This window comes from Taudactylus pleione, unplaced genomic scaffold (genome assembly GCF_031769625.1).
Source record: "Taudactylus pleione unplaced genomic scaffold, aTauple2 ptg000067l, whole genome shotgun sequence".
NCBI classification, from domain to species: domain Eukaryota; kingdom Metazoa; phylum Chordata; class Amphibia; order Anura; family Myobatrachidae; genus Taudactylus; species Taudactylus pleione.
In genome coordinates, this window is record NW_028284469.1 from 1,721,059 (window position 1) to 1,735,653 (window position 14,595).

At 46.4% G+C, this 14,595-nt stretch overlaps 1 protein-coding gene across 3 annotated transcripts in view; it reads right to left on the bottom strand.

Annotated features, from left to right (window-relative positions):
• GULP1 (GULP PTB domain containing engulfment adaptor 1) overlaps positions 1-14,595 on the bottom strand; it is a 366,994-nt gene that overhangs the window by 195,096 nt on the left and 157,303 nt on the right. For all 3 annotated transcript variants that reach the window (XM_088466954.1, XM_088466947.1, XM_088466948.1), the window contains exon 2: positions 6,375-6,457. The gene's annotated coding sequence lies outside the window, so the exon portion shown is untranslated. The remainder of the gene's footprint in view (positions 1-6,374; positions 6,458-14,595) is intronic.

Consider the following 14,595-nt stretch of genomic DNA (forward strand, 5'->3'; position numbering starts at 1 on the left):
GATAGTACATACAATTTGGAAATACCATATTATTTCACACAGAATAGATTTTGACAGGATATATATTTTGAGAGGGGCTAACGTGAGTATAATCCTGACAATGGCACATTCTCACGCTGGACAAAGTGACTACATCCTAAATATACTCCTGTGCCCAGTGTAGGGGCACGGCTTTGGGGCACTTTCTCCAATGCAGCCAGCATCCCACTCAGCTCCCCACAAAATGCGATGTTTTCCTATGCAAAAATCAATGGTCTGACTCTAAAAGGAATCGATGTTTCACTTCTGATGGGTATAAGTGCTTTAGATGTTTTGATTCCAATGATTTTAAACATCAAAGTCAACAATGTTTCCCCTTTGATTCCTATCCCTTCTGCCTGCAGTTCCTCTGCTACTACAGTATGTTGATGTCCTGTGTAGAGACAGAAAACCAACCATTGGGTGGGACTGACAATCTGGTCTCTGACAAAGGGCCTCATTCAGACCCGCTCGCAAGTGGGTCGATGGTGGGGCACTGTGCACGCGCGAGCCCCGGAGCGAGTGAGAAATTCACGCGCTCCGGGGCTCGCTACAAACGGGGCGGCTGTTGATGTTGATCGACAGCTCGCCCCATTTTGTAGGCGGGTCGGGGGGGTGACTGGGCAAACAGAGGCGTTCCCGAAGGAACACCTGCTGTTTGGGGGCGGCCCTACTGACATCACTCGTGATGTCAGTAGTAAGCTTCCTGCTCTATTAGAGCAGGAAGCTCACTGGGGCTTGCGGCAGACGAGACCCTACCACAAGGGTCTCGTCGCAAGCCCGATGGTCGCGACCATCGCGACCATCGCCTGGCCGCTCGCAAAAGCTGTGGGTGGTCACCCACAGCTTAGCGAGCGGCCAGGAGGCCGTTTTTTTTTTTTAAAAAGCGGCCGCCCTGATTCAGAGCGAGTGCTCGCTTTTGCGAGCACCTCTGAATCAGGGCCAAAGGCTCATGAAAAGCTGGAGGTAGAGTGAGAAAGCTTTATTACAAGTGAGCAGTGAGATACAGAGTAACCATTTGAAACTCTACCTTAGACTCTTCTGCGTTAAATGCAAAAAAAAACCCAATTATACAGTATTCCAAAAACATAAAGATCAAGTTAATTTCAGGCATCAACCAGTGTCTTTCCCCCTTACATTTTGCTGCCACAACATGTGCTGATTATAAACACTGTGGTGGTAGGTGACAGCAAAGTAAAGCCCAGTAGTCTGAGTTGCCCATATAGTATCTCATCCCAAAGCAGACGTACAATAATGCCACACAGATACAGTATGTGCTCCGATACTTCCAGTAACATTAAGGCAAAGAGACTATTTGGGTTTCCCAAGCACTAGCACTTGGATAATGTCTATGAAAAGATTAAATAAGATCATTTTTAGAAGAGAAAACATGCCACGCTCCTCCCAAGGCCGCACCCGAGAGATTTCTCACTTTCTACTTTCAGCAACTTTTTTCCATCATCTTCCACATCACATTTATGCCAAGCCACCATCATTAGGCACACCCCAGCACACCGCTGCTGAATGTACTGTAGCTGGTCTTCTCTCGCCCCCCCCCCCAAGCCCCTGTACTTATTGACTTAACCATTATTAAGCTGGTACAAGTTTATTTATAAAGCTGAAAGACCAGCGGAATGCGAGCGGCTCAGTTTTTTAGGATGTCACAATGTAGCATCTGTTCAACTAAAGGGCTGAGCAGTGAATTTCATTTTATTTTCTTTCATTGAAATGTAATTATTTTATTTCTTCAGCTTAAATAAAAGTGAATAACATGAATACTTTTTCTAAGGCAACCATTAGTAGGGGCTTTCCACTACAGTGCAATGGGACACCGAAATTGAGAATCTCCTGTACTGAGACTTTTCACTAGAGGGCATATGAACCAATGGACGGTGTCATCAATTACAACTGTCTCTGCTATCTCCACATGGATGTCCCAATGATACCTAAAGCTCAACATGTCCAAAACAGAGCTCCTTTCATTCCCTCCTCCAAGTTACCACCATCCCTAAGCAGCGACATGTGGTGAGGTGAATGGCTGGGGAGTCACACATGGAGATGAGTGCTGGGAGCCTGTCTCACCCCCTAATCACTGTAAATTTCCCCTTACTACACTAAGGTTCAGTGTCCATTGATTCTCCTACATGCATTACTGTGTCTTCTCTTGCAGCTGCTGACTGAGGTCTGATCTCTAAACACTGCATCCAAGGTGTCCATAAGTGCTCAAGGCATGCCCCCCCACACTCAGAGGCATGCCTCTATTAGTTCTCTTTCTGTGCAGCTTACTGCCCGTGGTGTGGCCCCGCCCCCAGCTCTGCAAGCAGTGTCTGACTATACAGAAGCGTGGCTAAACTGTTGCTACCTCATCTCTCATCTCCCTGCAGTCCCAGGGAGCTCCACAAAGCTGATGAGTGTTAACTATAACTCTTTCCCCCCACCCGCTTGCCCGCTTGCCTCTTCACTCCCCCCCCCCCCCACACACTCGCTCCTAGCTAACCCTTCTGCCTGTGGAAGCAGCAGGAGAAAAGAGAAAAAATAAGACAGAGGATGCAGGCCTGCTATAGTTCTGCATGAGGGTCTAATGTTACTTGATGTTACCTATGTATATGCAGGACTATGAGGTCTTACGGATGTGAGAAAGCGGGTAGTGGGTGTCTCTGTGCTGGGTGAGCATTTAGGCAGAATGTCTATGATTTTTCCTTTTCTATTGCCACATATGCCCTGACACAGGGCTCAACAAATCCCGGGCGCCAGGTCGCCATGGATACTAAGATTTTAGTCCTGGCGACCGGGATATCCAAGCCCCCCCCCCCACCTCCGCCGCCACAGGGAAGCTCCTGCCGGGCACCCACTGAAATGTTACCGGCGGACGCCCGACTCCCCGCAACGGCAGCCGGAGCTCACTCCTGAGTTCCGACGTACGGCTCCCCCCACAGGCTTTATGGGAGAGACGTCCATGACGTCTCTCCCATAGTTCCGAAGAGCGGCAGACGGCAGCGGACGCAGGATCCTGGCCTAAGGTAAGTATTCTGGGTTTTTTTTGTGTGTGTGTGAGGGGTACACTTAGAGGGGGCTTACTACAGGGGGCACTAATACAGGGGCTTACTACTGGGGGCACTATTACAAGGGGCTTACTACTAGGTTGAGGGGCACTAAAAGGGCATGTGTGGTGGTGTATACAAGCTTTCATATATTTTGGTAATCGACGATGGTCAGGCTCCTAAACTTTTAAGATGGCTCCTAGATTTTACAAAAATTTGTCAAGCCTTGCCCCGACATTAGGTGAGTGGAGGTAAAGAAAGGGAAAAAAAACAATAAGTGTCTCCTTTTCACTTGCTGTTACCTGGATCATACATACCTATTCTCCTGGAAGGTGCGGGAAACTCACGATTTTTCAGGTTGTCCCTCGCACCCCCGGAAGAGTGAGTTGATCCCTAGCGTTTTGCCATTTCACGGCTGGGCCTAATGACATGAGTGCCCATCACTGACCCCAAAGTGGTCAACTGTATCTCCTCTCTGGGCTTCTCCCAGAGATGAGGAAAAAGAGTAGGTATTTACTGTAGTTATGTCAGTATGCATGATGAACAACGCAAAGGACAGCTCTCCTGGTAAGAGCTGTCCTTTGCGAGTGAGAAGTCCTTCTGGCATCCTTCTGCACATGTGCAAAATGATACGTGCCTCGGGGGGGTGCTGGGATTGGATCGCTCCCAGGGGGTAGCCGTGAATAGAATCCCATAGGCTTCTATTGGGCAATGTCATCTAAAGATGGCGTTGCCCACCACATCCAAGCCCCGGGAATATATCGCATTTTGGAGCTTGGTGCATATGAGAAATGCAGTCAAACCCCAGAAAGCTGCATTTTCGGGGGTTTGACCGCATTTCTGACATTGATGCATCCTCCCCCCTAGCTTCTCTATGCCATACAGAGCGATATGCCTGCTGTGAGTGGTCTCCTCATCCAGTGAGAATGCTAGAGTTCCGTGTCTGTGTTGCGTCTATTTTTGCCCAAAAATTTGTCTAAAAGTCACAACACGATACAACTAGGACGCACCATGAGACTGTGCTGATTAATTTGATATGCGACACTTGTGTATCTGTGTGCATCTAAGACTGAAAATGGAACTTGGGGCCTGATTCAGACCCGTTCGCTATCTGCGTACGCTCGCTGGATGTGTATGCAAATTTGTCAAAGTGACGCCACGGGAAGCGATCGCTTGCCAAGGCATAAGCGCGCCCACCATGTCTTAGTGAGCGGCCACTTTGTCTGAGCGTATGCCCAATCTCACAGGCAGAGCCGCCCACCAGCAACACGTCATCTCCAGGAAGTGTATTAAAACATTGATACATCGAGCACCATTGGATGTGAACGCAGTGCTTGAGGTAGCTTTACCCTACAGCAAGCACTGCGAGGAAATCAGTGTAAAAAAAATGGCTGCTGACGTGTACTATGACGCTGGCTGTTAATTATGCACACCTTTAAAACGGTGTTGAAACACTCTGGCACGCCTGCGTTCGCATCTCCAACCCCCCGTTATTAGTGTCCTGCCCCTGTTACCACCCACAAACGGCCTCTTCTTTCACTCATTACCCTGGGCTGTCTTTGCAGGGTGAGCGAGCGGTATGCGATCGCAGTGAGTAGTTCGCGCACACACAGAATGAAGTATGCGCATAACATCGGGCCGCTTGCGAGCGCACGCATATAGCGAACGGGTCTGAATCAGGCCCTTGGTGTGGAAAAAAGCTGCACCCGAGGCATCATAGCACTGCAAATGCTGATTGAGAGACTCAGTCGCATACAGATATACAGGTGTCACATATCAAATAGCTATAAAGTAGGGGCAGGAAATGGGGGAGACTGGAGGAATAGGTGGAGATGGAAAGAATATAGGGGCAAGAATGGAGGGGGAAGTAATAGGCACAATTGGGTATGAAGCACCAATAAAGAACATGTTACCACAATAAAAAATATCCCTTTATGGATGTTTGGCAGATACAGTTGTTATTTAGGTATCCTGCATAATCTCAGAAGGGGATCGGTATGAACGACCACCGGACCTATGTCCGGCGGTTCCAATCCCGATGCCTGAAGACTGGCAGCAGGAAAGATCCCGACAGGTAAGTAAAGTAACTAACATAACCCTCCCCTCCCTAACCCTCCCTTAGGGGTGCCTAACCCTAACCTCCCCCCCCTAGTGCCTAACCCTAACCCCTCCTAACCCTAACCCTCCCTTGTAAGTGCCTAAATCTAAACCCCCCACGTCCCCGCAGCCTAATCTTAACTCTCCCGGGGGGGTGCCTAACCCTAACCTCCCCCCGGGGGTGCCTAACCCTAACCATCCCTTCCCCTAGCCTAACCCTAGCCCTCCTGGGGGAGGTGCCTAACCCTAAGTCCCCCCCGGGAGCCCCTAACCTAACCCTCCCACCCTGCGGCTGTCCGCGCCCGCTGCTCGGCTTACCTTCATTCGGTATGCCAGGCGTCGGGCTCCCGGCATAGGGATAGTGATAGGCGTTGGGATGTCGACGCCTATCTTTAGTCCCCTTTCAGGATTGCACAGTCGGGAAGACGGTGGTCGGCATTTCGCCCGTCGGCTTCCTGACTACATCCCCTCAGAAGACAGAACTAAGGAAAACTTGCACACAGCCCCATCATGCAGATGGTTCTCTAATGGGTCCTGTTTTCAAGACTGAGGCATGAAATTCATTGGAAGACAGAGGGACAGACGGGAACACCTGTATCAGCTTCTGGGAATCAGTGTGACGTCAACATCAGCGGGCAATCGTGGCCAGGCGCTCCCGAACACTCTAACAGCGGAGAACTGGATAGACCGCAAGTAGGGTAAGATAGGGAAAGTTCACAGGATTTTGAACAACCCGGACTTGCAATCACGATACCGGCTCCCACGCACATTGCTCAAAAGGGCTGTAAACATTTTCTTTACAGGTACCACTATTATCTAGCGCTCATAACGCTACCATGTTCCAGAAGATAGTGGGTCATGTCCCAGTGACTGAAGTCCTCTCTGGCCTACTTATTTGACGCTGACGGTTCAGTGGCAATTTTGGAAGATCACCTGCAGCACATTGCCCCTGTTTTTGCCCATATCCAGTCAGCAAGAATTAGAACAGACAAATGGCAGTTATGGCATTATACATCAATATCCAACATTTATATTACACAAAAACACATGGAAAACAGGCATAGTGTGCCTTTAATATAAAGTCTACTGTTTACTTCTGTGGACTCAGTATGAATTCGTTACACCCACATTTTTTTTTTCCCTTTTTCAGCAGGAAAGATATTTTTCAGAGTGGGAGGATTATATTTCGCTGTGAGTAGGCAGGGCAAAATAACTTACTGGTGAGTCGCTTATTTTCAGAGGAGCTTTATTTTCCTGGCCCAGATGAGAAGTTAAATGGTATTTCATGCTTTGACAGGGATCTGCAAAGAGACCAGAAAAATAAATATAAACCGTCATCAGACACTTATGTTCCCTGAGATTGTCTGTTATTCAGGCAGCCATCAGCTTCTAATCTACTGTAACAACACACATGAGATAGGTTACTCGTGGCAAGATCTACATATTGTGCCGCGGGGCAGGCAGGAGGAAGACTTAGATAAGGAAACCAGCGCAGTGTGTAAATCATTGGGGAAGTGCTGTTCTATAAATCAACATCGAAGGTACATTTAGCGAAGTCATTAAACTGCTACATCAATATTTAATAATCTTCACAATTAAACACCTAAACATCAGTAAAGCACACAGAGGATGGCGGGGCTGAATCCTGATCCTGCATCGCCTGCGAACACGCACAGTAGAGTCTGTTGCTGTCTGTGACTTTATGCAAACTCCTTCCCTGCTGCACATCCGCGCGCCGAATGTGCAAGGACTGAGACAACCGCTCTGTAACAATCTTACCAACATTATTGGTAAGGTCGGTGCAGCAGGGACGGTGGGGGCGGCTGAAGTGGGTGGAGTGGGGGCGTGTCCGCATGATAGGCGTCATCGCGGCCCCGCCCTCCCCTTTATCATGCCAATATTACCAGCATTACGGGGGGACTGCCAGGCCAATGCAGCAGGGAGGGTGGGGGCAGTTTAGGTAGGGGAACGGGGGCGTGCCAACATGATCGCATCATCGTGGCTCACCCAGTTTCGCTGCAATTGAGTGGGGGGGGGTTTGCGGGGGGCCGTCCGTTATTCCGGAAGACTTGCCTACTCTTGTGGGGTGCCGGTAGCGACAGCTGATTTTAGAGAGGCTCCCGGCATTCCGGCAAGAAAATACTAGAGATGTGCGGTTCGGTTTTCATGAAATATGAACACACCCAAACTTAAGGGTTCCGAGTCTAATCGAATACCAGTTCTGAATCACTTTTGGGTTCCGAGTCCAGGCTCGGGTCTGCTGTACGTTCAGAACTCGGATTTAAAAGCAAACTTGGATTTTTGGATTGCATGTAAACAGGTCTAAAGTACATGATTATTCGAATATTATCGATTTTAAAGGAATCCAAAACCAAACCAACACCGAATCCGAACTGAAACACTTGAGGGTGTTTTTTGGCAAAACCAAACATGATGATGAATTAGAACCAAAACCAAACCAAGGGGGTCCGCACATCTCTCTACTATATACTGATAATGTAGACCATTGTGATTTTGATAAAATAATATAAGATTGTGTCATATTTCGGCACAGTACAGAGTATAAACTAACGCCAGCCCTGTGATGAAGCTGTACATATTTTATGAAGAATTTTTCTTATGTTAGCTTTCAAAACCAATAATTCATACACGGTGAGTTCTAATACATTGGCTCAGGGCCGACAGAACAAAACTCCTCTTGCATAAGAAGTTGGACAGTAAATGGCTTGGATCTCATTAAACTTGTAATAGGGCTGCGAGTGCTTAAAAGACTAAAGATAGTTGAAAATAGCAGACGGAGTAAAAGGAGCTGAGTCATTAACAATTGGGAATGTTTTAGACTTGGAGCACTTCTCTGGAACCAACTGTTAGAAATATGTGTGTATAGGGTCATTCTAATTATAAGTCGCTGTAAAGTATGTTGGCCTGTAGGAATAAATATTAATAATGCATTGTACAAAACCTCTATGAATGAGTAGCTGGAAAACAAATAGAGAGACAGGTTTGAATGGTAAATCATGCAGGAAAATTATAATGCAAAGAAAAGTGGTGCACAATGGAACTGTCCTTGGGCCCTCCCACCCACTCTTATGTTAAACAGGACATGCACAGTGGCGGAACTGGCAGCGTTGCAGCCAGTGCCTTGCACTGGGGCCCGCTGTGGTGCAGGGGCCGATAGCCACCTGAATCCGACAGCACCGCCAGTGTCCCCTGGGCCCCACAGTATTTAAGTATAGTGCGGACGACAGTGAGAGCGTTTCACACTACACAGTAACAAACACACCGCCACCAGAATATGGGACACTACTGGGGGCACTGCATTGGGGGGACCACTACTGGAAGCACTGTATATGGGACACTACTGGGGGCACTGCATAGGGGGGACCACTACTGGGGGCACTGTATATGGGACACTACTGGGGGCACTTCATAGGGGGGACCACTACTGGAGGCACTGCATAAGGGGGACCACTACTGGAGGCACTGTATATGGGACACTACTGGGGGCACTGCATAGGAGGGACCACTACTCAAGGCACTGTATATGGGACACTACTGGGGGCACTGTATATGGGACACTACTGGGGGCACTGTATATGGGACACTACTGGGGGCACTGTATAAGGCAGTGGAAAATGCAGGATTTCTAGAGGGGGGTTTCCAAATGCCTGAATTTAGAGTGGGTGTGGCCAGTCCATGAAGAGGGTATAATTATCATTTAACCAGCTTTAATATGCATCATACAATGTGTATTGTGTGTCATAATTCCAGCATATACAGGACCAGCAATCACAGAAGCCATTATATGCGGCAGTAGGGCGATCCTGTCTGAGCTGAATGTTTTTATTTTAGATGTGGGCACCATTCCAGAGTATTAGAGCAAGTCGGGAGTCTCAAGGAGCAGCAGAAGAACCTAGCACTGCCCTGGACATATATGTACATATTGGGCTCTATAGCAGCATATCCCTAACAGTGCATGTTTTCCAGATCTCCTAGTTGATGCACAGGTTATTTATTACTGACTGATACATGTTAAAAGATCCACAGGTGGTGCTAATTATTTCATTTGTGATACTGAGAAGAACATGCAGCACTAGTAAAATTCTATTACATTACTATTTCTATTGTGGTCATGGTGTGGGCTTGGAAGGGGGGTTTCCAGGCAGACGGAAACCCCCACTGCGTTTGCCTATGTAAGGGGCACTACTGGGGGCACTGCATAAGGGGGACCACTACTAGAGGCACTGGATAGGGGGACCACTACTGGACGCACTGTATATGGGACACTACTAGGGACACTGTATAAGGGGCACTAATGAGGGCACTGTATAAGGAGCACTACTGGGGACACTGCAGAGGGGGACCACTACTGGGGGCACTGCATAGGGGGGCCCAAAGCATATTCTTGCACCTGTGCTCACCACTCTCTAGTTCTACCACTGGACATGCATGTCAGTGGACCAATCACTTCAATCACTACAGTGACAGGGACTGACACTTTGTTGCTGAAGTGGTTGGTTGGTTTGGGCCCCCTCAAAAGAAGCTACCAATGGCCTTAAGGCAGCTAACAGTGTTGTTAATGATCGGCTAAAGGCAGCTGTCAATGATCAATTCTCTACAGTGGCAAGATGTCATAATTCTCATCAGGGCCGTAACTAGGGTTGGGCAACATGTGCCTCATTCTCACTTGTTACCTTCTCTTCTTTTATCCCCGGCATCTCCTGGCCTCCTCTATCTCCTCCCTTACCGACTCCCTCTCCATCCATCTGGCCACTTCCACAAGCACCTTCAGTCACGTCCTCTTTTATTTAACACACACAGCTATCTGCTCCACAATTTCCAATTGCAGCCCTGAACACAGCAGATTCCTGACCCAGTTGTTACCAGCACACCTTGAGTACTCTAGTCGGTGAGTTCCACTGCCGGCACAGGGTACATTATATTTGCTGGATATACACTACTAGCATTACTCTTTCTATAACTTCAGTCGATGATCTACACTGCTGGCTCCAGGCTTGTGCACTGCTGTTCTGATTACATCCTGCTGCAGCACTCTAATACATCTAGAGCTGGTGTGTTATACTGCTCAATTGGATTCACACTGTATTTGGCAGTGACACCTGGGTAACGGTAGTAAAACAGGATCGGTACCACTTCATCATCATACGGGACAAATCAGATTTTTCCTGCCCCTTCCCCATGAGGCTACACCCCTTTTCCAAGAGCACATCTTATGTATCTTATGTATCTATTTGAAAAAGTGAGGGGGGGTGGGGGGGGGCACCAGTGCTCTTCTGGCCCAGGGCACCAAAGCGTCTAGTTGCAGCTCTGATTCTCATCCTCCTCCTCACCCTCATCAGTATTAACATCATCTTCATACAATATTAACTCAAGCGCGCTGGGATCCACCATTACAGTAGTCTCTGTACTTTGAAATAATGGGCGGTAAAGGTCTTCCTCATGGAATTTATAGTTCATTTTGATGATCATCATCTTTTTAATATTTTGAGGAAGTAGCCTCCTATGCCAATCACTAACGAGGTTCCCAGCTGTGCTGAAAACTTTTTCTGAGTACACACTGGTGGTTGGGAATCTTAAGCAAGTTTGTAAAAGGGCCACCAAATTAAATTATTTTCCTCCCAGTTATTAAAGGGACTGTATTACATGCCATTTGTACCTCTAAGAACTTTGGCTTTACAAATGCTATAGATGGCTTGAAAAATGTTGTCAGGATTTGGGTAAAAATAATTCCACACATAAGAGGTGAATTTTTAGGTCTTACGGCCAGTCATGAAAATGGCCTTCTTCTTATCACATGTAAGAACTACTTCCACTGGTGCCTAAATATCACAAACAACATCCTTATCATCAACATGCTTAGTGCTGGCCTCAGCTACACAAATATCCCCTCAACCTGTTGCACTTCCACAGTAGCAGCCTCAATTTCTATGTCAGCATTTTTACTTGTGCGCTTATACCCACATTTGCAGAGGGAGCAGAAATGGTGGAAGGAGGCTTCTCTAAGAGTACAGTATCAGAAAAATCAGGCTCACACATAGCACTCCTGGACACCTTAGACTCTTATCAGGGATTTGTGACATTTCTGAACATACAGTTTGTTCTTCTGCCATAGTGTTTTTTTCAGCACTGATTTTCCTGATTTTCCTGATTTTTTTGTTTACACCTTCTAGTCTCTAAGTGAGAAGGTCTTGTATTGTCATGTAAAGCAGAAGAAGATGCCTGACTGACACCACTTGCAGAACCACCACTCACAAATAAAGGCCAAGGCCTGAGCCTTTCCTTGCCTCTGCATGTGGTGTATGGCATGTTGGTGATTTTATGTTTTTCTGCAGTAAACTTTCCCTTTACTAGAGGTGATGTTTTTTTCTTTAGCAATGTAGAATATTGTTTTGTTTTCAGATGCCCTGACTTAAATCCTCTATGCCCTTGAACACCGTCTTTAATAGATGATGAAGGACTAGTATCGTCATAATGTACTTAGTATTTGCTCCTGCTGTTCTATTGATTGATTGTCATGATCAGGGGCGTCATATCTATAACGCATCGGGTGTCTCAGCCCTGCACAAAACGCCGGAAAATTGCAGCTGCGGCCATTTTTCTGGTGTTTGCGCATGTGCAGTGATGAAATGACCGGGCAAATGGTGGCCGCGCAATTTCCCTGGGAACTTGATCTTGCACATTAGACTCTGGGCACAGAGTCTACTGATGCTGCGGTCGGCAATCAGATGCATCACCGGGGAGAGAGGAGGGGGAATGCACACAGGCCCCTCCTCTCTTAATACGCCTTTGTCATGATCCATATCGACTCACAGTGCTGATATTATTAACACAGTGCCCCTGGACCTACTGACCATTAGTGTTGTTAAACACTGTATCACTGCCTTCCTGATATTCGCTGAACACACACAAGTTTAAGCAAGTACACACCAACTGCAACGCACTGCGCAGATATCAAGATGGTGGCCCTGCCTGGAACTACTGACCGTTAGTGTTGTTAAACACTGTATCACTGCCTGCCTGAAGTTCGGTGAACACACACAAGTTTAAGCAAGTGCACACCAACTGCAACGCACTGCGCAGATATCAAGATGGTGGCCCTGCCTGGACCTACTGACCGTTAGTGTTGTTAAACACTGTATCACTGCCTGCCTGAAGTTCGGTGAACACACACAAGTTTAAGCAAGTGCACACCAACTGCGGAACAAGTGACACAAACAGTAGGTCACTGCTCCAAATAACTTTTTTTTTGTATTTAAAGGGTAACAGACACAACACAGTGTACACACAGAGTACTCCAGCCTCCTAATGGTGTTTTATTTACAGACACAAAGTGCCCAATGTCCCTGTTTTTTCTAAAGCCGAACCCACTCATCTGTAGTTATGTGTATTGTAATTACTCAGCTATATATTGCCATACTTTCTAAGTCATAGCTCATATAGAGCATGGCTTAAGGAAATGCCTGTAGTGTTACATAGTACATAATACCATACTTGCCGACAATCAGCTCCAGCCTTCCGGGAGGGAGCTGATTGTCGGCTAATAGCGGGGGCGGGGCCGGCCATTGTGGGCGGAGCCGCGGGGCGGCCATTTTGGGTCACACTGGGGGCGGAGCCGCACGATCGCGTCATCGTGACTCCGCCCCCTCTTCACAATGCCGTGATTTTTGGCATTGTGAAGCAGGGGGCGGGGCCATGATGACGCGATTCTGCGCGAATCGCGTCACCGGGCCCCCCGCTGCGGGGATTTCTGTTTTTTTCAGGGGGGAGGTGGGGAGGGTGTGAGACTTCCGGGAGGCTTGCCTGCCTTTCCGGGGGGCCGGGAGTGGCACCCGAAAATCGGGAGGCTCCCGGCCAAATCGGGAGGGTAGGCAAGCCTGCATAATACATAGCAGGCTGGCTTACCCACCCGGTGATCTATGGATGCCAATTGGACACCAATGATATAAACTTTGCCATTTTGTTCAGTTCATAAAATAAATGAATATAACTATTTTTTTTATTTATTTACAGATATGACAACAGTACATGGACCATATTATAGAGCAGGGGTTCCCCACCATGGTCCTCAAGGCACACTAACAGTCCAGGTTTTAAGGATATCCATACTTGAGCACAGGTGACTTAATTAGTACCTCAGTTATTTTGATGTAACCATCTGTGCTTTAACATGGATATCACTAAAACCAGGACTGTTAGTGTGTCTTGAGGACCGAGGTTGGGAATCACTGCTATAGAGGATATAAGAGCCAGCCATGGAAAACATTTCAACTTTAGCACAGCCTTTATCAGATAAATTGGTTAGATCTTGTGAATCCTGATTGATATATGAGTCCTACATGTACTTTAATACTAAAAATGTAATAAAATTTAATGAGTAATACAATAAAAAAATCAACAGAAACATGGTGACAGACATTTATTCAATGTGCTGAAGCCTAAACTGATAACATTCAATCACATGGAGTACTGCTGAGAATGGGGGTTCTGCCTTCCTGTGTGTATAAGTTTATATAGAAATTAGCACTATTCCCTTATAAACAACTGTCTATAATAATTAATAATAAAGCCTGAATAATGGTCTTCAATTTAATATCTACTCAGGGTCAGAAAATGTCAAGATTTCTACTTTTTGTTTTATTTTGTCGAAATAACATATTGGGGGTCTATAATCTCAGGGTCTTAATATCACGCTGCAATTTGCAAACTGTTACAAGTCAACACACTACTGTATAGTCTTTAGTAATTATGTTTTTCCTGAATTTATAGAATGCAATGTAAGTAGTCATTTTCTTCTATTATGATTTGTTTCGTTTGCTTTATGTCAAGAAAAAAAAACATATTTTAGCAAGCTCAGAGTACGTACATAGTGACTTCAGAGTACCCAGGAAGGCTGTATACTCAGGGATCTGGTGACACTGAATTATCACCTAATGGGTTCCCATTTATCCTCGGTTGTCAGAGACTATGCTTGGCCTATGGCAAACAGCTTCTCAAATGAACTGGATTTATTTATTTCATTTTGTGAGATGTTGCCAATTAATGATCTATCCAGCCAGCAATGAAATGGTTACTGACATTCAATTACAGATGTTCCTTGTTGGGTATCTGTGTCAGGTGTTTTGGTGACCTTCAGTAAATGCTACCCTGGGACAGCTCCTAGATCAGGTGAGACAGAACGTTCAGTGATAGAGATCTCTGCTTCTCATATTGATGGTTGAGGATTCCCTAATGGATAGTGTTGTGTATGAATTGTCTTTGTAGCCAGAACTTATACCGTGTTGCATTACATCTGACACCTGTAATAAGATTTGTTTATAAACAGTAGCTTTAGCTATTTAATGCTACAAATGTAAAATTCACTCTACTCTAATTAAAACACAATGTTACATTTTTAAAGAGAAATAAATGATACTTATGA